The sequence below is a fragment of the Thunnus albacares genome, chromosome 21 (genome assembly GCF_914725855.1).
Source record: "Thunnus albacares chromosome 21, fThuAlb1.1, whole genome shotgun sequence".
Lineage (NCBI taxonomy): Eukaryota > Metazoa > Chordata > Actinopteri > Scombriformes > Scombridae > Thunnus > Thunnus albacares.
In genome coordinates, this window is record NC_058126.1 from 12,285,834 (window position 1) to 12,313,010 (window position 27,177).

Genomic DNA, 27,177 nt, shown 5'->3' on the forward strand with positions numbered 1-27,177 from the left:
TGAAGGGCTTTATTTAGCAGTGAATATAAGATGTAGCATGTAATTGTACCTTAATAATGCAGCAAAGCAAAGTGCAATGTGAGGATTTCAAATGAGGGTCCATTTTAATCTTTCAATCCATATTTATCTGAGGAGTCAAGAATGCTTTGCAAGGAGGCTACTGTACATCAAAAGCCTGTCAGATGTCCTCAAAGGCTTTCAAGTGAACAGACATGCTCTTTTATGTACTATAAAGTGGTCATTTATGTTTTCAAAATTGCATTAGCTTTTGTCACTGCTGGGATCTTTGATGGTGTGATTTTAACTGCTCTTTAAAGTTCATACAGGCTCATTCACATTCAATTAATGGTATAACCGGTGCTGAACCTGTGTCAGAGCATGGTTAACATATTTGTTTGTTACATTTGAACAATTTTCTGCTCAGTTTTGTCTAATTTTTTTTTCATACTCACCATCAATTAGAAATATTTTCATTGAAATTTTTCTTTTTTTGCCTCTTCAACTCCTGTAGACTGACACTGCAGTCAGTAACAACAGGTTAGCAACCTCTCATTAGTCGATGAGCCGGATGCATTTACAAGGTCATTTCTGTGGGACACGAGGTTATGATGATGAATGGTAGCAAACCTCTGACTAGACGCTCTTTCCCCATGTTACCGTGTGGTTGCTATGGTGGACGTAAGGGCAATTTAAGCGTCACCATATCCACCAGGGGGGTGCCCTCTTGGGTAAGTGGCTTTGCGATAGAAAGCTGACGCCTGCCACTGCCATCAAGGTTGTTGTCATAGGCAGCTCTTTAAGCACTGAGTCGCCATGTTAAGAGATGAAAGTTGCCCTGAAAGAGTGACGGCGAGGACAAGAATTACAGGGGGATAGGCGCCTGGAAATGAGTACTCAGAATGTTGCTTACACGAGAACATGCAGGAATATTACCTAATCAGTCAAATCCTCCCCAAGCTGACACCTCTTGTGAGACACCGATGATACCCCACTGAACCCATGTGCCCCCCACCCACGGCTCAGCCCTGAGGGAGCCCCCAAGAGAGAATCTGTGGTTTGGAGGTTCTCCTTGACAGACATTCTCAAAATTACTCTAATGGTTTTGCATACAGTGCAGTATCTATCTACCGGGGGCACTTTACCCTCAATTAAAAGTGTACCGGTGAAGCTGCATATTTTGCATTTCGTAACAATGTGTGTGTTAAACTGAAGGTGATCTTAATAGGATTTTCTGCGGTTGGGAACCAGAGATTAGGAGCTTTATATTGCGGAGCTTGAGAATTTGAACAGGGGAGTGTTTTAATCTGAACTGGATTAAAAATGCCAGACTAAAAAAAGTTAAAGGACAAGACATCAAAAAGAAATGCCCATTACTTGTTCGTTTTAAAAAAGGTGTGAGCTAGCACATTACATGTTAATATCTGCTGGAGCTCAGAGTGTGTGTGCAGGATTGGGCAGTGACCTTTTTTTTTATTCCTTCCCCAAACGCACATCTACTGCAGGTATTGCTTTAAGAATTGAAAGAGTATTCAATAAATTGTCTTTTTTGACTTTTATCATGGTTATAATGGCTCTTACATTTTATAACTTAGATTTTATAGCTTATTATAACTGATTTTGTCACTCTTATCTTCGGTCCATGCAGTAATTTAACTTTCTATAATATACACATATACACAAACGCCCCACACACACTCCCACCATGCATATGCTTGCAAATTGTATGCTAATGACTGACCAGAAAACATAAAAGGAAAGCACAGGGATGTGGTCTACCTACAGCTGTTAAATATATAATCCATCTGTAATCAAATTTGACAGTTAATCAAGTGAGGCATTTGTAATGCAGACGTTTGGACAGACATAACTAACTCCATCAGCGTTTGCATAATAAATGTATGATTTTAATGATGTTTCTATTAAGCCTCCCGCTCACTTTACAAATGATTTGAGGTGTCTGCTGTTTATTTGTTTTTCGGGGAGCTATAGATTGTTGCTAGGAGCAATAATTATGATGGGGTGTGAGGTGGAGGGGGTCAGCAGAGAGGGAATTTGGGGGGAAAAAAGTAATTACTTATAGATTGGACAAATTAATTTCTAATGATATTCACTGGTTCTGCATGACAGCTGCCAAGACCCATTCAAGAATGGTGGAGAGTAAAGGAGTCCTTTTGATGGCAGACAAAGGGGACTATCATTTACAGAAAGTGGGTTTCACCACACCAAGAGGGGAGAGAGTGCAAGTGACACATCAACAAAACACGGTGGGCTTCCTGTATGGGCTCCTGACATCCACAAAGCCTGGGACATGTGTTCCATCTCTTCAAGCTGAAAGAGTGGAGACCCTGCCTGAAAAGTGGCAATTGTTCCTCCTGCGTCTGCATCTGAGTGTGACTGAATACAAATATGGTCCATGTGTGTGTGTGTTCGCGTGGGCACGTACAGCACATGTATGTGCTCATATTCCTGTATGTGAATAAAAAAAAATTTGAAGATGAAACACTTAATTTCTTTTTGAAGTAGCTACGCATCTTGAAATTTGTAAAAAGGGAAACATAACTATAAGTGCTGGACTACATACCATGTTATCTTTTACTATGTATTTTGTTTTCTATGAATAACGTTTGAATTCCCACACATATAACCACTTTTATAGCTTAATTAAACACATACATTAATGAGAATTTAGTAGCACTCTGCTAAGTCAGTTGTTTCTTATCTTTCAAGGAAGTGGCTTGGATTTAATCTGTCTGCCTCATTCAGCAAGCCTCCTTTCACATGTCTGTTACTGTAGCACCTTCAGAGGTGGAGAAGAAGCAGACACCAAACATAAATGTAATAATAAAAGAATGAATGTAAGGATAAGTGATTGGTAGCAATGCATACAGTTTGTTACAGTTGATCTTAACGTTTCTATCTAGCTTTTCTTGTCCTTAAATGTCCCTTGGTGAGAGAGAGTCAATGCATTTTCCATACCACATCTATTGTGAATGATGTGTTTTTCCATTGTGGCCTTTACAGACAGCCATTTCCTTGTAGACCATCTGAAATGGTGAACCTCATCCCCATGGAAAGCCATTGTTTTAAAACGTTCAGTTGCAAACTGACTATTATTAAAAACATAATCTTTTCTTCATATGAGTTTTTATGGTCACCACATCAAACAAAAATTTGGTTTTATCTGGAACTTATCTGGAAATAAAGACTGTTTCACTCGCATATAACTTAACACAATAGGCACATGGTAACATTCTCCCCTTTAATCTCAAAGCTCAACTACTGTGAATTGCTGACAAGCAAATCTGTAGCATTCGTAAACCATTAAATTACCAGTATCTCTGGAGTTGACATTACATCTTGTTGTGTTTGTTCTAAAGATTAAATCTTCAGCATATCCACACGGCCCTTCTAGACATGGATCACAGACTATTACACACTACTTCTTCCGGATGGATGTTCCTGTATCTTTCTGAATAAGAGAAGAGTAGAAGTGCCACAAAAGGTTGGCCAATCTAATTACATGTGCACACAATTGTCCCCTCCTCTCAAGACCTAACACCTAATCATGATACTGGATGTGCGTCTGCGTTTCCACTGTGTCTCCCTTGCTTTCCAGGAGGGTCAGGAGCTTCACCGGTTAGCAGCTTTGACGAGGTACCCTATATTGTCTCTTGCCTGGGAGAAAGAACCCTTCACCTCATCTCAGTGTCAAACTTTAACCTTTCTCAACTTTAATTACACTAAGTAAGTTTGGAGTGTGCCGCGGTGCTGTCTGGCCGACTCAGCTCCATCCCTGCGCTGATGGGAAGCCTGCATGGGTGCCACGGCCCCCGCTGCCTCTGACACACTGACGCTACACAGCACTGACGCTGATGCTGACGCTTGCTTTGGCCCGCTTCCTGACCATGTGAACACAGGCGCATAAACACACACACACACACACACACACACACTCACATACACCACAGAAAATCTGTTACTGTCCATAGGAGCTGTTTTCATTTAGAGATTTCCTGCTTCTATGTTTGTTTGCATATCAACAAATTCATAAAATGTGTTTATCCACATCACGGGATACCACTCGGTTCAATGTGTGTGTGTGCTTATGTGTACATAAATGTATATGTAACGTAAAACCCTTATAAAAGGCACTTCTAGATAACCACCAGTGGTTTATAAAGTCATACTACAGTCACTCTGAGACAGATGGAGACAAAAATCCTTCATCATAGCATAGATTACCTTTTTATACAGAGGATCTGCACTGTGCCAGTAACACCATTTGGTATTTTTGTTTGTTAGAAAGAGGAGGGAGAGATGGAGAGAGAAAGAGCTTGAGTATTACTCATTATTTATTCCTCTGCAGGGGTGAAATGGCTGTTTTTTTTCCTGTTATGTCAGCAAAACTTCCACTTTGGTAATAAAACAGATTTTGTTGTGCCATTGCCCGTACAATACACGTATACGTAAAATACACGTATCATTGTATTTATTGAGTGTTTTCTCCTCTAGTTCAGTCTCATGATTTGCATCTGCATGTGAAATTGTCCATTCATCACAGAAAGTATTTAAGCATACTGTTGAAAAACTATTTGAAGCAGGTAATCCATAATGCTGTGAAATGACAGAATTGAACTAAAAGTAAGAAAAAGCAGTTACAGAAGAACAATATAACGCAAAGCAATTAAGCAAAGCAAAATATGGCACAATATCTGAAAATCCAGCATATTCTCCTCACACTTAGGCCTTATTTTTAACACACATGTTGAGTGCTTGACTCAGACAGTTCAATCGATTCACAGGTAGTCGATTGCGCCACTCACATGTGCACCCTTATGATAATAGGCCCTTTTAGAGTCATCTAATTCTGATGATGAATTGGACTTCCATAGAAAGCCAAAAAGGAGTTACTGTGGTAACGGCATGGCCTGTCAATCACTTGCAATCAGCCTTTTTTCTCTGTTCATTGCTTGATGCGTCAAGATTAGGACCTTCTCCATGGGGGGTTTCAAAACACTCAGAGGAAATGAAGAACCGTGTGGAAGTTCTACGGCTGATGTTTGGAAACTTTGCAGAATGTGACTTTGGTTTTGACTTACTCGCAGCTGAGAGGAGATGAAAACTTGACTTTCTAATGTCGTGGAGGTACCTCACTCCAATTTACACCACACTAAAACATTCTTCTCACAGCTGTTAAAATCAATTCTCAAAATTAGAGCTGTGTGCTCACTCTTGTTCTGAACGGCTACAGTATCTGTGCTCTTCATCTACATCAAGCTACAAAGACAGCATGTGTTTCTGACCACAGAGGCTTATAATTAAATGCCCACATTAAGAATAGAAGGTCATTTAAATGCTAATGCTTCCCATTTATAAGTGTGAGGTAAGGCTTGAAAATGTCCTACTGTAAATCGTGCCTGCCCTGTAGATAATGACGCAAATTTTAATGCAAAAATATTAGAAGCTGTTTTTAATACAACTAAAAAAAAAAGAAAACCTAACATGTTATGTTTATGTTTGGTAGATTGCAAAAAAGCTTTGTTTTCTTGTCTTTAGTGGTTTTCTGGAATAATTGTGGTCTTAAGCACATGCACATGCTCTTTTAATTAGGTTACATTTTACCGTAGCGCACTGGCAGCAGTTAAACATTTAGGGGAAGTGCAACTAATTCGCTGGGCAGGACTATGAACTGTGGCATTACATCCTTGAAGAAAGGGGAAAAGCCATATAACAGAGGCACACAGGCTCTAAAGATCTTAATTCCCCATTAGTTCCTTATTCTCTCCAGTGACAAAGACAGGGCCCTTTCAGTCTTGTGTTCCCTTGCATACCAAAGTCATTCAACAGAGGAGACCTTTACCAAGAGCAATGCTCTATTCAAGCCATGTTAATTACAATTTTAAACCATTATTTGTTTCAACACCTGGTTAACCTATTCAGACCTGTTTAGATCCTCTTTATTATCCCAGGTGTGATGGGAAGGCACTAAGGAGTGAAAGGGTCCTGTGTGTACCAGGAACATAATCAACCCAGCACTGCATAGTGGTGAATAGCTTTTGGGATAAGATCAGATGTTACACACTCCAGTCCTCAAGTAAAATGGTGCTAGGTGGATTATGTCTGAAAAGAGGATTTTGTCAAGGATGTGTCCTCAACTTTTCTTTTTCGGCAGTAAAGCATCATGAATAGCACACTGCTTCTTCAGCAACTGTATTAGGACTAGAACACTCAATTGCAGGCTTAAAAGCAATTGGCTTTGTTGTGCATTTCTGTGCATATATTTGTGTTGCAGTTAGAGGCTTAGAGACCGAGAGGCCATGCTGCGTCATGAGGATGGATGTGTTTCTATTAGAGAACGTGGCCATAGAGAGGTCTTCTCATCTTCTAAGCTTCTTTTCTCTCTCCATCTCTCACCTACTTTGAAGTTGTAGTCAGTAGTTGGACCGCAGTCCTCTGTCCATTATGTCGTCATTAACAAGGCTTTACACAGGAACTTGACCCCCATGGAGTCTTTGTTGCTGTGACCACTCATGGCTTACCTGTCTTAGGTACTTGTTTGGGATGATCCCATTTCAATAGGAAATATCAACAGAGTGGCATAATAGGACAACATGATGGATAATGGGGAAAAAACACATGAAAAAGAGAAAATTACACCATCACGAGAGCTTTTTTTTTCTTCTGAATACACTCAATGCCTTTTCTAATTTCCTGGCCTAGTACCTACATCCACAATGGCTACAGGCTGTTTGTATACACCTCCTGCTGTGTGGTTCAAATATAATGCAGACTTCAATATAGTAAAGGATAGCCATACAAAGTTCTGATTAACGAATTAACACCCTCTAATAGCTCTTCACCATCCTTCCTTAAATGGATTAAGGCTCCTCTCTAACACTTTCTTTTGCACAAAATTTAATTAAGATTTAGATTTGGTTTGAACATGCCAGGACAGATTCGCACTGCATTCATGATGTACTTCAATTAAGGAGCAAAGCAACTTAAGCTGCTTCACCAATAATTAGACTATCTCCTTTTTTAAATGGTATCTAATTATGCTTTATCCCTGTGTAATTCAATTTCTTTGTAGGTTACAGCGTGGATACTGGGACTATCTATTTACATTTTAAAGGTCATCTCCAATTTTGGGGTTATACTGAGTGGCATCCCTTTAAACACATAGCTTTTTATAGCCTTGTAACGCAACTACGCATTACGGCAACAGCAAATATTCAATTAAACGCTACTTTAATCCTCCACCGTCCCTGACAACATACTCCCAGTTAGCATCCAATCAACAGCTACTGAGGAAAATATATAGAATAAATAAAGCCTCATGGCTCGTGTTTACATACATGATGGGTTTCCAAACTATTTTCTTTTCTTTTTTTTGTCTGTGTGTTAACATTTGGCCTCCTGAGGTTGTTGCCCATGTATTTGTATAGTGATTTAAAACAGCAGAGAATGTCCTGCCCAGTGTTAATTTACTCAAAACAGCAGGGGTCACTGGCCTGGCCACTGACCATTACACAGTAGGACAGGGGTGTCCAGCTGACCGTCCTTTTAATCGACAACAGCAGGCCTAAGGAATTTAACAGCATGGGATTCACCATTTTTTCCCAACAAATAACGTTTATGGAAGATTTACAAGTTACTGGGATTGTCTGGGCTTTCCTTCCTTTCAGCTCATTCAATTAGTGGCTGTGAATGTCTTAGTTAAAGGGGGTGACGAGACAATTGAAGGTGTCATCTAATTATTTTAGCCCAGCGCTACGTAAAACCACTCCCGTGCTGGAATCCCTGGCCTTGGCTTGGTGATATGAAGTAAATGGGTTAAAGCAGCGGGGGTAATTCAATATGTGGCTCTCCTGGAGATGTTCCCCAACCTCTACCATCTTTAAAGTGAATCAAGGACCTGCAGGACTGCAATTTGATTAGATAGAAAGATGTACGCAGTGTAAAGTAAATGAAATCACCTGCTTTATATGCAGGTTTGTGAGCGGACTGTGTCTAGTAAGGTCAGATACTGTACAGGATTCCCTCCATGTGCTCCCACATCCATTGGTCTTGAGAGCCGGCCAAAGTATACAAGGCTCTGGCGAAGAAATAAGTGATCCCTGTCTCAACTCTGTCAATCTATATGGAAGTTTCAAATGATTTTCTTTACCCCAAGCCGGCCAAAGAAAACTAGGATTGAGAAGTCATGTGAATAGTGCAGAGCAATAGCAGGAGGCCACAAGCTGAAGTCTGTCCCGCAGCCAGGTTTTTCCCTTGTTTGTAAATTAGCTGTGAGTAATGAATTCTGGGAAGCTGCCCTGCTGCAGGGTTGCTCCCTCGCTGCCGGACCCTCCCATGCTCCCCCGTCGACATTGCCTTCCCAAATCTGTCCTGATGTTCCTAGTCTGTCAGTAGCCGCCCCAGGGGGCACCGCGATAGCCCGCTCGGCCTGCCCCCTTCCCTTCTCTGGGCCCAAGCCAGCTGAACCGTGTAAGTCCCTGCCATTGCAAACATGGTGACCCCAAACGGGATTGACAGATCGCAGACCGTGGATGCTAGGCCACCAGTCCAGTGACATCAGTTTCTACTGGTGGTGAGAAAACTGCTAGCATGTAGTGGTCACATTGCCCATTTTCGGATTTACTTTAAACAGCCACAGAATGCAAACCCTGGACATCTGGGGCATCAAGGAAATCCCAGGCCATGATGTGTTATGCTTATGTGTAAACAGCTCTTTAGCTCAATAAAATGCTTTTAAATTCATTTTTCCAAGAGATTTATGCTGCATCAAATCCAAAGAACATGCTGTATTCCCCTGTTTCCTCTGTGTTGCTACACTTATCCTTGTGTCTGATAAAAAGCCTTGGCTATGACTACCACATGGGTCCCCAAGCGCACATTAGAGAGCCTGGGGGGTCCCTAAGTGTCACCCATGAAATCAGAATGTTAGGGTATGAAAAACGGGGGAGGGACCGCTAGTAATTCTCATTATTGTTAAATGTTCATCGTCCCTGGTGTTGACTTTGCCTTAGTCTGCCTTCACTGCCAAGAAACAACATGACTACACCCGCAGTCAGTTTTAAAAGCTACAGATATTGGAGAAAATCTTCTTAAGTCTGAGTATGACCTTAAATTAATTAGGCTACAACAAGATCTGACCATTTAAAGGTTTCAAATTTTCCTCATCACTGCTTGCTTTATTATTTTCAGAAAAAAAAAACAACTCTTGTGAAAGATGAATAATTAAATGGTGATAAATGCAAAATTTTCTAATTCTAATTTCAAAAAGGTCAATAGCAATTTGTCAGCAATTAATGTAAAGAAGGAACTGCAGGGCATCCACATCATTTACACTGTGGCCCTATAAAATCCATTCTGCAGTGCTGACTGGCAGAGAGAAAAGAACTTCTCAATGGCAGATTTTTGACGTCCATAATGGCTTAATGTCTGCGTTTGACAGAGATATTGGGGGAAGAAGAGTGACTCTTTGCGCATTGGCGTGGCCCAGAGGCTTTTGCTGTCACAGCTGATGACAGTAACTTTCTCCATGCAGATTAAATTGGTGTTTACAGATTTGCCCTGGGTGTACATTTTTCCCCCTGCTGGGCTCCACTGGCTGATGATGAGTCGCAGATGAGACCAACCGTTCTCGACACTGATGCTTATGCTTCCATCACACAGAGCCTGTAGTGGCTTACCAGGCATCCAGCGCTACACTGCCACACAGCGCTCTCCACTCTGGCACAGTAAATGGTACAGTATTACCAGCTATTTACATTTGCAAAAAAGTGCCGCTGCCACTTCTGTCATGCTGAACTTGCAGCATGCCAGAGCTGCCTGGGTTTACTGAGCGTAGGAAGATGAAAATGCTGTTGAGAAAATTAAACATCATCAGTCATGATGTTGATAGTAGACTCAAACCAAAGGTCCCATAGTGTTACAAAAGATATCAATGACTTCCTAGTGTTGTTGTACTGCTGGAGTTGTTACAGCTGGTCAGTAAGAATGTGCTCAAAGTTTAAAGACACAGTGGGTTGTTTTCACAGATGCCTTTTTTTCTTGAGACCCCACTTCAAAAGGGAATGGGACTTGGCTCATCACAGACTGAAGTTTGGTTCTAACTGAATAGAGACACAGATACACATTTTCTCATTAGTGTTATACTACTATTACACAGATTTGATTATGTGTTTTGTTGGAGAAGCAGTGCCTAAAGAGTTATTGAAGAAGTTATTGACGTGACATAACATCATATTAAATACTTTCATAGACACAACAGCGCAATATTTAGTTGTTATTTATCTTGGAATGCATTGAGTAAACATATTTGTGGTCCACTGTACAAAATAGTAAAAAATATAAGCTTTGACAGCTGTTGTCCCAATGGTACGATGCAAAATATTAAGTAGCTTGTTACATGTAATTTGCATTGATTAAACTTTAAGTGTACAATTGTGGGGTAGAGAATGCTGATTGCCTGAAGTGTTTGATGCAGAATATTTACTCTGAAGGGCACTTTGTTAGTGCAAATTAACTGAAAAATCAATGAACAGAATAGTTTTGACTACCTTGGTATAGTAGTAACACTAGTGGTTTATATACTGTAGAGTTTGTGTCCCCTTGATGAATATTCATATTTAATTTAAATATTTTAGCATTTTTAAAATTGTACCAAACACATCTTTTATTATTTAAAATGATACAACTGGACCTGCATCCCTACTTGTGGCCACTTTCCAGTAAAGTTATTAAACTGGTTGTTATTTAGATATAATTAACACATAAAAACTTTAAAATCATCTTCAGATACAACAGTGTCAGTAGATGAGCAGTGAATATACAGAGCAGCATCTATGTGTGTATTCATTTCAGGTTGTAAACAGTAGTCTGTGAGCACTGGGTTGTTATCGAGTTGTGGCCCCCGGCATAGGATTGATCCACTTCAGTCCAGCAGCAGGGGGGCGGGAGCTCTGGAGGGGCTCAGTAGGGCTCCAAATCAATAAGGTTAATAGATGTGGGGGCCACGCAGTCAGAGGTGTGCAGCCTGGCATTTTCTGTGCCAATGAGGAAAATTCCTGATGACGAGGTGTCTCTTTTGGAGGCTGCATTAATGTCAGTCTGATTACCTCTAGCCAGGATGTCAGATACAGTGGGTTAGTGGAGCCTTGTTACCTGGCCATTAACTGGAATTAGCTTTACAAGGAGACCCTTCAGAATGGAGACTTTAACTTGCCACCTCTTCATCCGCTGTCCATTGAGAACAAATTGCCAACCCCCTCCCTCCTTTCCTCCTGACTCTATTCTTTCACTCTGATTTCTATAATGCCAACAGTTTCATAATCACTTGATGAGTAATTTCCTCTCATTTGGGATTTGGAGAAAGAGGTTTCATTTAGAAGTTTCTTTTTTTTTTTTCTCCCACTCTCATTTTTTATGGTATTTCTCTCATCACATTTTCTTAAGAGCATAATTGAACAAGAGAAAAGGGTTCGAGGGGAGAAAAAAAAAGATGGCATAGCATAAAAATTAACATTAAAAAGAATAAAGACAATAAGTGAGCATGATTAAAAACTTGTTTAACTGACAAAATAGAAATTAAATGTTTCCATTATAAGATTTGCTCTTCCACATTCACTGCTGGACTCAGATTTGGTGTTTGCCATATTACAGCCTCGTTCTGGACCTGAAATGAATTTCCTCCCATTATTTATTTCAGGGACAATAAGCTAACAGTTCACAGTAAGTATTTTGTAAATTTTCCTCACAAAGAAAGTTTGTGCTCATAGCTTTCCCACACTGATATCCACGAGACGATTAAGATTTCTGAATAGGGCCCTTCAGTTTCTCTCAGACTTACAGCAGAGTTTGAATGGTGAAATGCAAATGAGGTGCTTGCTGATCTATTCTCTCAGTACCTGGCTAATGTCTATACAGAAAGCCATGTGTCTGAGTATGTGTTAGGATGCAGAGAGGTAGAGGCTGGACAGTGCCACACCTGCAATTAGCCATGCACCTGCATCAGCTGAATTTAAGTGTGCGAGAGCAGAAGTCATGCTGGCTTCACTACCCTCAGCCCCCCCCTAAACAAAACACTGAAGTCATTTGCAATAAAAGAATCAGTTGTCTCCTTTTCCCCCCTTTCAAAAGGACCCCTTGCATAGGAAATCAGTTGTCTCTCCCTTCATGGACATCATGCCGTGTGGGCTCCCATGGAAATGAGTTTTGGCATTGTTGTGCCGAGGCACTCCCCCTCTAATAAATTGAGGAGGATTAAGGGAGAAGAATGTAATAAAGGATAGTCATTTCATCATGACAGCCATTTTTAGAGGGGGTTGGGGCAGCCAGAGATTTAAAGGATAATCAGCCCCGGGTTTATTTCCATAACATGCATTACAATCTGCTTCTTTGAACTTTCTGCCACTTAGGTTACTAGATTTGTAGGAGGAAAAAGGGGGAAAAAAAGCATTATTATCAAATGTTTAGTGTTTGAGACTTGAGTGACATATTAGAGACATCTGAGTGAGTTATTAAACCGTTATGGGTCTTGGAGATTATTACGCATTAATCTAAACACTTTGAAGTGTCTGTGCGTGGAATTATAAGCATACAATTTGGCTCGTAAAATAAGGCCATTGCTGTAAATGATATTTGAGAAAGAGTCTTGCATGTTCTCACTTTGAAATTTACTGCTGTTCCTTTCCTCCACTCTTTATATGCAAAGACATATCATGTTCAAGTGTAAGGAACCCTCAAGTGGCTAAAACATTTTTGTTTAGTCTGATCATGCTGCCAAATTTTTCAACGCATGGTATTAGTTTTTATTGATCTTGAAGTCAGCTTCCACGCTGCCTCTCCTGACTGTTTGTTTAGTCTCTGTACGTGATTGGAAACACTTCAGAAATGGTGACCAACAGCAGGTGAGGGGTGCCTGAGCTTTGAAGTCTCTGCTCCTTATTGATCCTGTGCATATTCTAAAATTCAAAGAAGGCATCAAAGGCATAGCTAAACTCTTAAAGACTCTGCACGCACCAAAAAAGGGCACCAATGACAGCGTGAACAAGCAAAGCAGGTGGTGGCTGCTGGTCGGAGCAATCACCCCTCCACCCCCGTCACGCCCCAGACAGACTGCTGAAGGCTTCTATTTTAATGTTGGACAGCAGTATGGCTCCCAGTCTGACTGACACTTGTCTCTCATTAGAGAAAGGAAAAGCAGCTTGGGGAAATCTTCGGTTCAAATTAATTAGTCTGAAACACTTGTAGAGACTTGACTACAAAGCCACAATTATAGGAATATAACATTTGGAGCAATTAGTAGACAGATACTTTTTACAAAATGCTTTGTGTCACTAAGGTACTAATTTTGATTGTGTTACAATTTGGGAGTAAGTATGCATGAACCTGGCTGAAATATTGTCAGTGTATATGTTGGCTGATTATGTATGTATGCATTAAATAGCTTGTCCTCCAGAGCACTAACAACTTTATTTCACTACTATGAAATGTCCCATTTAGTGCTTACCTTGGTCACAATTCTTTAAAAAGCAAATTAAAGAGATCCTTATTAAAATGTTTATGCATATTATGTATTTATATATATATATAAAAAAATGGGCCACTTAACTGTTAGCACATTTTTGAAACTCTCAAATATCCATATTGGTATCAGCCATAAAAAAACAAACAAACAAAAAAAAAAAAAACAGTATCAGTTGGGCTCTAGAAATAATAAACTAGAGCTGGAAAAGATGCAAGGCATGCATCTATTTTTGCAGCAACTCTCTCCTACTTTGTTTCCATTCCCAAGTTCATATTTTGGAAACTCACCAAGGATTCATTAGTTATGTGTTATTAATGTGTTCTGTGTTATTTTCTGATATTTTACATGTTGTTGTCTTTGTTTATCGTTTTTTAAATCATCCCCAGTAGGCAAAATTACATATAAATAATCAAATTCATCCTCCGTGCAAGAAACTGTTTCCCACCTTTACACATTACAATTGTCCAACCATTTTTTAATAGATTTTATATATTCAGATGTCAATATACTATAAACAAACAATAGACAATATTTAGCACAATATTGTGTAACAAAGAGTTAGCCAGACCTAGCTTCATGGTAACCAATCTTTGTGACAGCAGACAGCATACAGAGCCATCACACCAACAGTCAATGACTCCACTATTGGCAGAACTGATGACACTAAAGCAACTAGGTGGATGCTGCAATTGGAACATCTCTCTGAAACTCTAGGATAAATCCACACTCCTTCAACCTCCTGCTCCCCCTCTGATGTATGCCTGTCCTCTGCTCTCCTTGGGTGCACATGGGAGTTATTTGAGCCTTTCTGGGACCAGCGGGAAGCAGCGCTGCCACACCGGCTCACTGTTGGATTACCCTCATTGCGTGAGTCTTTGGCCTCTTTCCTCTCGTGACGACACTGGGTCGAGTTCACAAGGGGCTGATTTAACTCATTCACCGCAGTCCACTGCCACTAGCCACATGCCTGCCAGCCCAGTAATTCTAACACAACACTAAGTGTTCCTGAAATGAAGAGACAAATGCCTCTTTGAGTTGATTCACAGAGATTGAATTTTTGGGGGGATGATAGGTTGATTTATGCCCAACGCTCCACAGGGAGTTATTCCTTAAAAAATTTTGCTCAGAGTACTTTGAGGTCTTGTTTGTTGCTACTGTAAATGTGTATCTTACACTTTTCTTATTTGGTTATGCTTTATATGAGGTTTGGCTGTGCTTTGGTGAATTTATTTGAAGTGCTTTTAAAGCTGAAATGATTAGGATTCATCAATTGACAATAAGCTTATCTACAACTATTCAATAATTGATTAATGGTATAACTGATTAATGGTTGATTCAAACAAAAATGCCAAAGATTACCTAGTTCCAGCCTCTCAGTTGTGAGGATTTGATGCTTTTCTTTGTGATATCTCATAGTAAACTGAACATCTTTGGGTTTTGGACTGTTGGTTTGACATTTTATGAATCAAAAGATTCATAAAATAGAAGAAAATAATCTGCAGATAGATAAATAGTGAAAATAAACATTACTTGCAGTCGTTCCTAGTGAGACCTGACTGGAGGGTCAACATCCAAATCCAAAATTAACTGAAGTAAATGATATCATAATATTCCTTAAGGATTTTAAGCCAGAATATCATGTTTTCAAACAGGATCTCTACCCCCAGGAAGTTGCAGTTAACGCACTTTTCTCAGTTTTATTGATCTGGTGTTGCCACCTGGGCCTTGATGAGGTAATGGAGATGTTTATAAGAGCACCCTTCATCATTATCAGTACAAACTTTCCTCACATTGCTACAAAACAATGATTTAGTACATCTGTTTACGGTGCAGTGACATGCATGTGTGTGAATCGTACAGTGTTTTGTTGCTATTATCACCTGTGGCATTAATGCTATCCATAATATTGCATTGCAATTATGGTAAACATGCATCAGTATTGAGTTAATCAAAACTAGCACACTTCTGTGAGTATATGTGGCCTATTACAACATACTGCTGGATATCGTCTGAGTTTGAGCATCATCTATCAAACGTGACTCAACTTGTGTAATTTCAGTCCCACGTTGCATTTGTCCAAAGTTCAAATTGTTAGCAAATGTGACTAAGAAGACAGTTAGTTTCTGTTTGAATATCTAGAAATAAAACCAGGATATTAAAATTGTATATCTGGACTTCACTTACGGTAAGAATGGCAAAAATCTATTTATTTATTTAACCAGGAGTCCCACTGAGATTAAGAATCTTGTTTTCAAGGGAGACCTGGCCAAGACAAGCAGAGCATAAATAAGAACACATAGTTACAGACAGAAACCAAAAAAGGAGTCTAAATTAAAGACAACTAAAAAAAAAAAAACAAGCAAAGGGAACTCATATCAAAAGAGAAATTTCTAGGAGTTAAGGAATCAAGCATCAATCAAGCATTTGACGAGATTAATTGATTCAGCTAAACATTTCTTGAAGTAAATCAATCATCTTGCTGTTCCTCTCTTCCTAATTGCATGTGGATTAAGATGGCTGACCTATCTCGTTTCACGGGATGTTGTCACAAAAAAAAACCCAAAAAACCCCCACAAAATGCTTATCCTGACTTTTCCCAAGAGACTTAACAATAATACATACAATGAATCTACTGACCCTTGAAACCCTTCTTTTTAGTCAGTGTGAGGATGTCATGTTTTTACTGGCTGTGTTTCTTAAGCGCTCTGGTTGCTGTAAGTAGCCTGTACAGCAAATGTCTTTGGCCTCTCTAACTAAGGCATCCCGTCATCCAAACAGAGGCATCCCACTGACGTCTCAGGAGACACAACTTGAATAATGTTCTCACATTAACAGGGCAAACAAGGGATACTCTTTACATCAGGACTATTAATTCAACATCATGCAGTGTTCTGGCTCTACATGGATTTCATGTGGTGTCATTTTCATGGAAGAGAAACAAAGTTGCACCAGATAAGACAAGTTCATTTTGATGTCTAGTGTTTTTCTTTTCGATAACTGAGTCCTGATGGGGGCGAGGGGAGGGGGGGGTTGCAATTTGAGAGTTTCAGGAAAGGCATCACTAATGCATTAGCGGGACAAGTGAACATCAGCTGTGGGTGTGGTAGGAGGTTTCCTCTGCTTTACCGTTTGTGATCCGTGTTATGTAATTAAACCCCAAAACACACCAAGTCATCTCTTTTCCCAGGAAGGATACGCGTTAATTGACATCTATTCAGAAAATGCACTCGTGAGGGGGGGGGGGGGGAAAGTTTCAAATGAGCTGTGAATTTCAACTTCGTTTGACATAGAACATGCACTTTTTTAACATATTTGTATTTCTTAACATACTTCCTTCGCAGTGTTTCAGTGAGGGACAATCAGAACGTTTAGAAAGGGTGTGAAAAAGTCTGCTGCCTGTGGCCAAAAGAATGAACTATGGCAGACTGGAGATTGTGAATAGGCCTTTTACAGGTCACAGAATCCATTCAACCCACTGACATTGTTATTATCTGACCGTCATAGATGGGCCTAATTAATATTCTAATCATAGGCCTCGGGAACATTGTAAGCAAAATTATCCGCTGAGTACCATTTGCTTATTCAGTCGCTCATTGACTCTGTTAGTGAGAAACAACCACTCTGGAGAAAATTAACACAAGTAAACTAGAACTTGAAAAAAAAAAAAAAAAAAAAAAATACAATCTCTTTTCTAAGTGAAAATTTCTCTTCTCATATCTAATTCCCTGCATTGCTCACATGAGAAATGCATCAAAAGAATGGAAAAAAAAAACACAGAAATCTTTTACACTAAATTTAGTTCAAGGGAACAACAATGACAGATTTCTGGTTGATGATCTTGATATGGAAATTCTGCAGTCAGTAAATAAAAGACTGATATCTGTTTAGCTACTACTGGCTTTTAAAAAGTCATTTATCTTACATAATCAAACGTAAACATTAACATGAACATTAACAGACATTAATTGTTGGGAAAATTAAGTCTCACTTCAGTGTGCATATTTACAAAAAAAAGCAGTTCTAACTTCAAAATATCTTTAAGTGTCATCAAACCTTTTTGAATCTCAGAATAGGCCCTTTTGGACTGAAAGTGATGGTCGAGTGAATAATTTCCCCCATTGTGCATCCTCATGCTTTTATATACAGTATTTCTTATCACATGGAAGCCAGTGATATAGATTTCTATATTAATGCACATATGTCAACCAACAAATACATCATGATAGCAAAATTACAGTTTAGGAATTGTATTTTAACAGCACTGTTGTTTATGAAGTGCCTACAAACGCCATGCTGCAAATCTCCATCATTATAGTTCTCGTCTTGTCTTTCTCTGTGGGGAGTTAGGAGAGTTATGAAGTGTTGTGACGAAGGAGACCTGAAGTCGACAGACATCTTTTCGGGGGCACACAGTCTCGTGACGGAGCTCCTTCAGATGGGAAAGTGAACAGACTGAAATGCTAATTTCCACACAATGATAAATCTGCAGTATGAAATTGTCGGTACAGAGCTCTTGCCCCGAGGCTGTGCGTTATTGCTTTATTCTATTAGTCAGTTATTACCAGCAATCAAAGTCAACCCCCACTGCCCCCTGCACACAAAGCCCCTTTTACATTACATTTATCAGGCGTTGTACAAACGTTGAAAACATATGACGGCAGCCCTCAGAGCTGTGATTCCTCCGGGGCTGGGGGGCCTCCGCTGAGGAAGGGGACCTCCAGCTGGCCCATAGTGCATCTGTTCTCTGGGCAGGGCGGCAGTGACACCATGAGGGCCACTTATATTCTTCTCCATCAAGCTCTCAAACATCCTCCTATAGATTACTATTTTTAACTCGTGTTTGTGTATGTTGGAGGATCTCTTGAAATCGACACTGTTTAAGGCTCAGAGTCAAGTGCTCACAGTGAAGTGTGAATGTTGCTGTCAAATATATGTTTCCGCTAACGCCTGTGTGATGTAGCTAATCTGACTATACACTTCTAATTGTGCTACCTCTTTGCCCAGATGTTCAGCCCTATGCCCTCTCCCTACTTCCTCTTATGGGAGCAGCAGCCTGAGGCTATTTACATCAGTATCTGTAGAGTAATTACCATACAGTTTTATATAATGCCAAGGCAATCATAGGGGTGATAACATGCAATTAAGCAGTGTTCTCTGATTTGTACGTAGGCAATCTTGCATCTCTCTAGCCTCGAAGATAAAGTGCCCATCTCAAAATGTCAGATTCTAGTGGCTTAATCTGATTATTTTCAATTAATATGCATGTCTCTCTATCCTGGGATTGCTGCCGTTATTGACATTGATAAATTGAGCTCATTTCGATCCGAACTTCGACCAGAGACACCCCATTTGGTTGAATGTCACCTGTTATACTTTTTCCTCCTCTTGCTTCTGTATTAGTTTTTCCCCTATCTTCAGGCTATGTGCAATAGAAGTGAAATCTTCCACATATGAATCATTTTTAAGATTAGGGAAGTCTTGAAAGGAGCAACATAACCATTGAGGGGTGTTGGGATGTAATTGTTTGTCATGTCATTTCTCCACCTTGCAAATTCCCCTGTGAGACCTATTGGAAGGGAGTAGGCAGCCGTGGATGACAGGCGCCAGGGGGGCTAGGTGTTTATAGCGTTGCCCAGGAGAGTAGTGCCGGCCTGGGCCTCGAGAGACAGTGCCGTCTGCCTGTCTTATCCCAACAGCCTCACAATCTCAGCCACAGAAAAGCTTGTGAATGTCATTGAGGAAAAACAAACTAACCCTCTGTCAACAAGAATTGGATGTTTGAGGTTGACGATATATTTATGGAGGAATACATCTAATTTTTCTCAACATTTAGAAAAAAGGGAGATCTGAGCTGCTGTAGCGAGCTCAAACGGGTAGGCAGCTCCGTCACATTTGAGCAGATTCTTCCATCTAGCCTGAGGGAGCGTGGTGCTCACCGTTTGAAGATTAAAACATCCACTGTCATTTCCTGCTCCAGTGGTTGCTTTCCCAAGAAGAGTGGAGATATGAATTGTATTTTCCACCCCCTTCAGAGCTGATTATCGAGAGCCAGCCTTTCAGTGGCCTCCATGTTTCATGGTGGTCTCAGGAACAAGCCACCAAAGAGGCGGAATCGGAGGGGTGTAGATCAGCTGTGTGTTGTATTTGTGTAAGCCATTGTTCCAACCAAATACAAAAGGTGAAGCATGGCTAAGTCCTTTCTACTTCCTTATGTGGCTCTTGTGTGCGTGTGGGCACAGCCGCGTCCACGTATCTCCCTTCACACGCATGTGCCTCTGTCTGTTTTTATGTGTGTTGCTCTATTGGCGAGTCTCTGAATGTGGTTGTTGGTGTGTTTAGACCCTCCATTTAGTCTTCCCCCTTAGCCCATCAGTGCGTTGTCAGCAGCACGTCCAGTCCAGAGAAAGGCCCGGGATAGGACTAGGTGCGTGGTGGGGGGCTCTAATAGAGCCATCAGTCAAGTGCCTGTCCAGCCGACCATACCACAGGGCGTTAGCGTTAATGCTGAGGCACATGGCGTAAGCGCTGAGGAGCAAGGCTGTTTGTCAAAGTGCATCCAATGTGAAGGAAGTTGTTAGTTAAGTGTGTTTGCCCTGTCACACGGCTGCATGGCTATCCCACTGGAACATGTTCTTTGGCTGCTTTGGGGTTTTTTTTCTTCCTTCTTTATGCTAGCACAACTTTAGCATAGATTTTTTTATGGTGCGTTGTTTTCAAATAAATTAATCACAGTTAGTGAAGAAACAATTAATACATTAACAGAAAGTTAATGAACAGCAATTTGGATTTTCAATTAAGTCATTTATCAAGCAGAAACATGAGGATTTGCTACTCTACTGTTTTATATGTCATTGCAAACGGAATATCTTTGGGTTGTGGATAACCAAGACATTTGAAGACATCTGTTTGGACTCTGGAAAAACGGTGATGTGCAAATCAGTTAATCTGAAAAATAATCAGCATATTAAAACCATTTCACAAACACAGACCTGCTAGTAAACAAATGACTGCAAAATATCTCATAGTTTCCAAATATTTCAGACTTAGTTTTAAAGAAATGTGTATTAGATGATACACAAAACATCTAGAATATTTCCTTTGAAGGAATTATGCAGCGTTTAAGTCTTGGGTTTAAGTATTTTGGAAAGTTTAAACATCATATAGTTTGAATTAAGAGTTGGAACAAGTCATTTTGGAATATATTTGATATTGCCAATGAGGATTAAGATTATTTTATAATGCAAGTTAAAGGAAAACAAAAAGGGCAAAACTGGAAGTTAAGAGCTTAAATAATAATGACGCCCTACTCACAATTACTGTGTAACACATATTTTTTGGTATGAGTGGTCTAACTAGTAGCATGAACCCTCTATGGCTATTTTAAGAGGTTGGCCCAAAAAGTGTGTGTGTCTGTGTGCAAGCCACTTCCTGTGTGACCTTCTGGAGTGTGAGAGGAGCCACAGTAAGACGCACACTGACTCTGCATGGAGCAACAGCCAACACTGCCCACTCTGCATCATCAGATCATCAGATCAGCATATCACTCCTCTTCTGTTGCATCACACATCATCTCTCGCCACTTTTCATGGCTATTTTTGCATGCCATTTTAACCCTGACCTGTCCTACTACTGCGTCTTTTCCATATCTCATAATTGGTATTTTATGTAAATTTGGCACTATAACATGAGAAAGCAGGAGTGTGTTTTTATGGTGGTGTTCATTATAGATTACAAAGAGATAGATTTTCAGTAATTAATATATTAACCAGGTGTTGTTGAGGGTGATATATGACCTGTATATTCATACTTGTTTTGTAACCTCCACTGAGACACCTTGTTTGAAGTAAACAATACCTTTCTGCAGATTTGGTTGTTTAAAATAGAAAATAATTCAAATACATACCTGAGCTTATTTACATAAAAACATGTTTTCTGAAAAAAATAGCACATTTGCACCTCAGGAAGCTATATTGAAAAAGGAAAGGTACAAATAGACTTTATGGAAAATATTTCTGACATACGGCGCATCTCGACACTTCTTTGAGAGGAGAATGTTGCCTCGGGCTGAAATTGAAATGGTTCAGCTGTTTCCAATACAACACTCTCTTTTAGCAAAAACAGAAGTGGAGATGTAAAGATAGCACATGTTGGAGCTTATAGATCTTATGCTCACATGGGACTTGCTGCTTGTTTAGAGAATCTCTGATCAAAGCCACCCCTCCTGAGAATGGCTTTATTAGATTTCACACCTTCCCCCTAGGAGCCGAAGAAAAACACAAGCATACTTTTCTACATCAATAAATATTCATTTTTCCCTCTCAGATCAATCCTCTTTTTCAAGTTTGTCATTACATTGCAACACATTATGGTTTATCGGGTCAAAATGATGACCATTTTAACACAAATGTCCCAATGATAAATATTTTTACCTACAGGTTATAAGCCTTGTAAAATCATCTTATGTCCCCCGCCCCCCCCCCCAAAAAAACCCAAACCTTCCTGGTGATGAACTGCAGTCTCATCAGCATAACGACAGAGGAGGAAAAGCAACGCCATCTTTTAATTGGCTGGGATTAAGTTTGGATTGAGAAGACTTTTTGGTTGAATGAGATCTGGGCACGCTGCCAAATGAATAGAAAATGGTGTTCTCTTCCTCTCGACTGGCCATGGCACTCCCTCGTCATTAGTAGGGAGCGCCTGTGAGCCATTCCAGATTTGATTTTAATAATGCCAATGTCTTCATTTTGCCTCCCAGCCTCCTTAAATTGTGGGTTTTGGGGTAAATGAAATGCAGTCCCCCTCCTCCCCTTACCCATTTAGGAACTTAGATAAAAACACCTCTCAATTCTTTTGATTCCCTGCTCGAGGAGTATCAGGTGTGTCTGGCAGGAGTGTTTGAGGGCAATCCTCTGAAATTGAGGAATTGTATTAGCTTCCATGAAATAGAGTTTGCTTTCACTGAGGGGTGTTGAAATAGAGTGAACCTCTCTCTGCCCTGTGATGATGTCTTATCTCTTTGTTATGTTAAAGGCGCATCAATGTTTTGGTTTCACGATTGATTTTTAATAAGATCTTCTTAATATTTCTATGTGGGTCCATTTACTATATCACATATTCCCTCCTTATGGCCTCATGATCACAACATAGTGTTTGACAGATAGCGCCACAATGTCCCTGTTTCACCTTTTCAAGTGCTGCTATTGTCAGCATACAAACAAACAGGCAGAGTGCTGTTTCCTGCTCTCCCCAAATGAACTGTCTGGCCTGGGAGCCGGCTAAAGCCAGGGGTTAGAGCTCCATTTTTCTCCCTCCTCGCCACGTCACCATGACAACGGATATAGAAATCACACTGTCTCCTGGGAAGAAAGCCTGGGTGACACCACACAGTGGCACTTTTGTGGTACATGAGGAGAGCAGGGTTCATTTAGGCGAGCCGGTCAAGGATGAGTATTCAGCCCTCTGAAGAGGAAAGATCAGGCTGGACATAGAGAGGGGAGGGAAGGAGGCCTTGGTAAAAGAGCTGTGATATGGTTCCAACCACTGAATTCACCAGCCGGAAAGAGAAAGGTGACCGATTCATTTATTACTAAAATAGCCAACAAGCCTGTGAAGACCTGGTTTTTATCTGAGGGGTCTTTAAAAAACACAAAAATATAATGTTTTACTTCCTTTTTCAAAATGCTTAGTGCAATTTGCAGGGAATCTTAAATTATATCATTCATGCATTTCTATTTAGCTTTTACTAATGCGATTCTTCATCTTCAATCAAGGGTTGTATAAGACATGAGAGGCCTCTACTGGCTGCCGTGGTCCTAACATCTGTCGCGTTAGTGGGAAACAAACCACATCTTACACAGGGGACTATGACATAAGAGGCATTTGGAGGAAGCAGCTACTGTAAAATAAGCAGAACAGCAAAGTCTGAAATGAAATCCAAGCGCAGCTGTGTATAGTGTGGCTTATAGTTGGAAGGCTTATTAAGATTCAATGCGCACATTGTTTGATGGATTAAATCTAAGAACTGAAAAGTCTTCTTCCTCTCTGTGTTTAAGAGCATGTGTCTAAATCCGTTCAATAAAACAGTCAAAGGCTTCACACTGTTCGCTGAACAATAAAAATCGATACCATTAAACACTTCTTTAAGAAACCTTAAGTGTTTCCCCAGAGGCCTTGTCGGTTTCTATGTATCATATCTTTTTACAGTCTCTTGTCAATAAAACATTCGGAGGATCTTAAATTCTTCATTACATCTCTGAGGCAAAAGGTCTCTACACGTCTGTCTACTCCCTTCCCTTTGCCAGCGTTTTGAAGATTCAGGTAACTGATAGATCAATAGACAATATTCTTAGAGGAGTGTGCGTACCTTTCATGCAGCGCTAACTTGTTTCTTCCTGCACCCCGGCTGTCTGGGGCATCCGTCCAATCAGAGGATCCCGTAAGAAGCGGTCCGACCACAAGCCTGATCATTCGCTTCCTGAATGCATTCCAATTCCTTCACAGGCGTATAAGCAATTTTTACAGTAGTTAAGCAGAGGTGGAACTGCTTCACATAATCTTGCTTAGACCGTCTCCACTGTCGGCCCAGTGACAAATCATGTTAAATCCCAGGCTGAGCTCAAGCACAAAGTGGAATAAGCTTTTTTTTTTTTTTTTTTTTTTGTGGCAATAAACATCCGAGTATGGACAGCGCAAACACTCCTGCGATCAGTGTTATCCATCCTTTCAGAACACGAAAACATCCTCCACCCAGCACAGCACAGCACAGCTTGTGGTAATGGATGTTTAATTTGTGTCCGTTTTCCCTGGACTTATTATTCCCTTTTCAAAATGAAACCAAACTATACTTCTGAGTTAAAATAGCATGTTCTGACAGCATTTACAGCATGTTGTGCTGGATTTGATCAGTGATGTTAGGTCGTGATCTCAAGCTACTAAGGGTCAGGTTTGGTATGATGCCTGAGGGTGTCAAGCAGGTCAGTTAACTATTAACCAGGTCAGGTTATTTACTCCTTCTTTCTCTTCTTTTACCAACTTAACCACCGCTTTCCATGTCTAACTTGACACTAACTTGATTCTTGGGAGCAGCTTTAATTGTTTAACCTTAAGCTGACCATGACAAAGTAGCCTTTTCAAACTCACCAACAGGCTTACTTCCACTACAAATAACAATGTTGTGCAATAGCATTCAAGTCCAGAAAACACACACAATTACACAAAACACAAATATAGTACGACAGTGACGGGATACTGACAGCATCACATGTGTTCTTCAACTAATTAAATGTTTTTAATACAGAAATATGCATAGAATTGTAATTATGTTGCAGTTATTCTTTATTCTGTACACCCCATACTATCATTCATTCATCTTTATACTCTAAACTGATGCTAAACTGCATTTTATAGTTCTGGTTTTAACATAATACAACAAACAAGTTCAATCTAATCTAGGGTTGCAACTAACGTTTATTTTCATTATAAATTAAACTTTCCATTATTTTTCACTTGTTAGGTTAATAATTTCTGCTGTAAAACACCAAAAAAGCAAAAAAAATGCCCCCAAAACATTTCCCAGAGTGCAAGGGGATGTCTGAAATAGTGCGTTTAGTGCAACCAATATTCAATTCACAAGTGAAAAGCAGCAAACCCTCACATTTGAGAGGGTAGAATCAGACATTTGACATAAATGATTAATTATTTATCAAAATAGTTTATTTTTCTACACTTCGACTTTTTCAGTTCTAATCTTTACCACTGCCATTTGACAGAAATTAAATTAAAGACTAACAATATGAGGCACTGGCGAGGTTTAAAGAGCAACTGCAAATAATATTTCTTACTTTTTAACCTGGTTTGTGTTCTTAATCTTATGTGTACCCACAACTTTGTTTTTTTTCCCCACTACTGAGACTGACTCTTGACGCTTCCTAGTCTTGGGGCCCTCTGAGGCCCCAAGACCGCCGCATCACCCTGCCCCCCCCCCCCCCTCCCTCCCCTTCTCTTCCCCCTTCACCCCATCCTGTCTGAGCTTCATCAAAGCAAAAGTAGCTCAAGGATTGCTAATGCTTCAGATGGTAGCACTAGTCCTAACAACCCAGAGGTTGAGGAATTCTTTGCAGCAGACTAAGGTCATTTTTTTCCCTCCTTTCTCTCCCCCCTTCTCTCCCTTACTTTCTCTCTCCATCTAACCCCCTCTCTCCCCCAAAATGCTTTTCTCTATTAATCAGAGCTCACAGCTCAAACTGGTCTTCAACTTCCTCCCCAATCCTCGCTAAGCCTGTCATTTCTGGCTATTATTTACTTTAATGGGCTTTGGCTGATCCCTGGCGAAGCCTTGGATCTGAGAATAATGCGGCTGAGGGTAGCAGGCCCAGACGCAAGCGCGGGGCTGCCTGTAGATTAGCTATGGCAGATGGGCTTTACAGGGGCTTCCTGTGAGCAGGAGTGTTGATTGAGAGGGCATAATGAGAGAGGTGGTGTCCTCACAATGGACCCAGCCACCTCGCTGCACCTCTTGCGTCCAAACAACCCCCCATTCTCCGAGCCCCTCTGCACTCTCTCTCTCTCTCACTCTCTCTCTCCCCCTCTCTCTCTCTCAGTCGCTCTCTCTCTCTCCTCTGTGTGGAAGTCGGAGTGCAGAAACAAGCACAAAAGCAACTGTAAATAACCATGAATGTTAATCCAGCATTAATTGGTTCCCTCTTAAACTGGGTGTGCACTTTCACAGGCTGGGCTCCGCTGCGGGTCATTAAAGGCATAGACCCCTTCTCATTGTTTACTTAACGAGCTGCCTCTATATTTCAAGAGACAGACTAATAAAATTGACCATGGCTACAGTATCAAGATGACCTCACTTGATTGTGTTTTGTCTGAAAGAGAAAAGTGTAAAATCTGAGCGATGATACGTGTGTTTTCTCACAGCGCGCAGATGTCTCATAGAAATCGTCCCTTTACCCCACAAGTTTCTACTTTTAAAAAACACTTTCTCCACACGCCCCAAAAAGTAGACAAAACTGTGAAGCGGCGTCATTGTTGTCATGACTTGCTCTCCGGTGTTGCTCCCTCACCCGTTTCTCTGTGGTGTTGACACTGGGCCATGGGCCATGCTGGGGCAAACACTCTGCAGATGAAGTGTGGAAAACCCCGCAGTAGTCCCGGGGTCAAGTTTGTGTACAAGAGTTAAAATTTTGTTGCGTCCGACTCTCTCTGTCTCCAGCTCTGGAAGTTTCCACACAAGGGCCACTACACAATCCACAGACTCCAATTATCCCCTTCCTCTGAGCGCCTTAAGCAAGTTTTTCTAAACTCCTTTCACTTCGCTCTTGTCAAGCAATGAAAGAAAAACTAACCACCATGTCAAGAGAACTCAGCTGCCTAGCAACAGGGCCACAGTTTAATTCTGATTTGCTTCAGGTTTTGAGTAATGGGAATTGACAATGTTAAGCCAGTCACAAGTGTTGTTTGTCACCTCTGAAATGCAAACAAAAATGCATTGTTTTTCCAAAGTATTGAGCATGATTGATGTTTAGAGACCACAATGGTATCATTCATTTCTCCCTTGTGTTTTTGCCAGGATTGATGTCATATCTTTTCATGGCAAGTTAAAGGTTTTGAAGGAGCATGAAAATGCACAGCTTTTCATC

General features: G+C 40.5%; 1 protein-coding gene across 6 annotated transcripts in view; it reads right to left on the reverse strand.

The window, feature by feature from the left end:
* Positions 1–27,177, reverse strand: part of zic4 (zic family member 4) — a 111,727-nt gene that overhangs the window by 51,479 nt on the left and 33,071 nt on the right. Inside the window, exon 3 of one of the 6 annotated variants that reach the window (XR_006399660.1) lies at positions 17,389–17,963. The exons of the other annotated variants lie outside the window; for them this stretch is intronic. The gene's annotated coding sequence lies outside the window, so the exon portion shown is untranslated. Of the gene's footprint in view, positions 1–17,388; positions 17,964–27,177 lie in introns of those variants that run through there. 6 annotated transcript variants of the gene reach the window in all.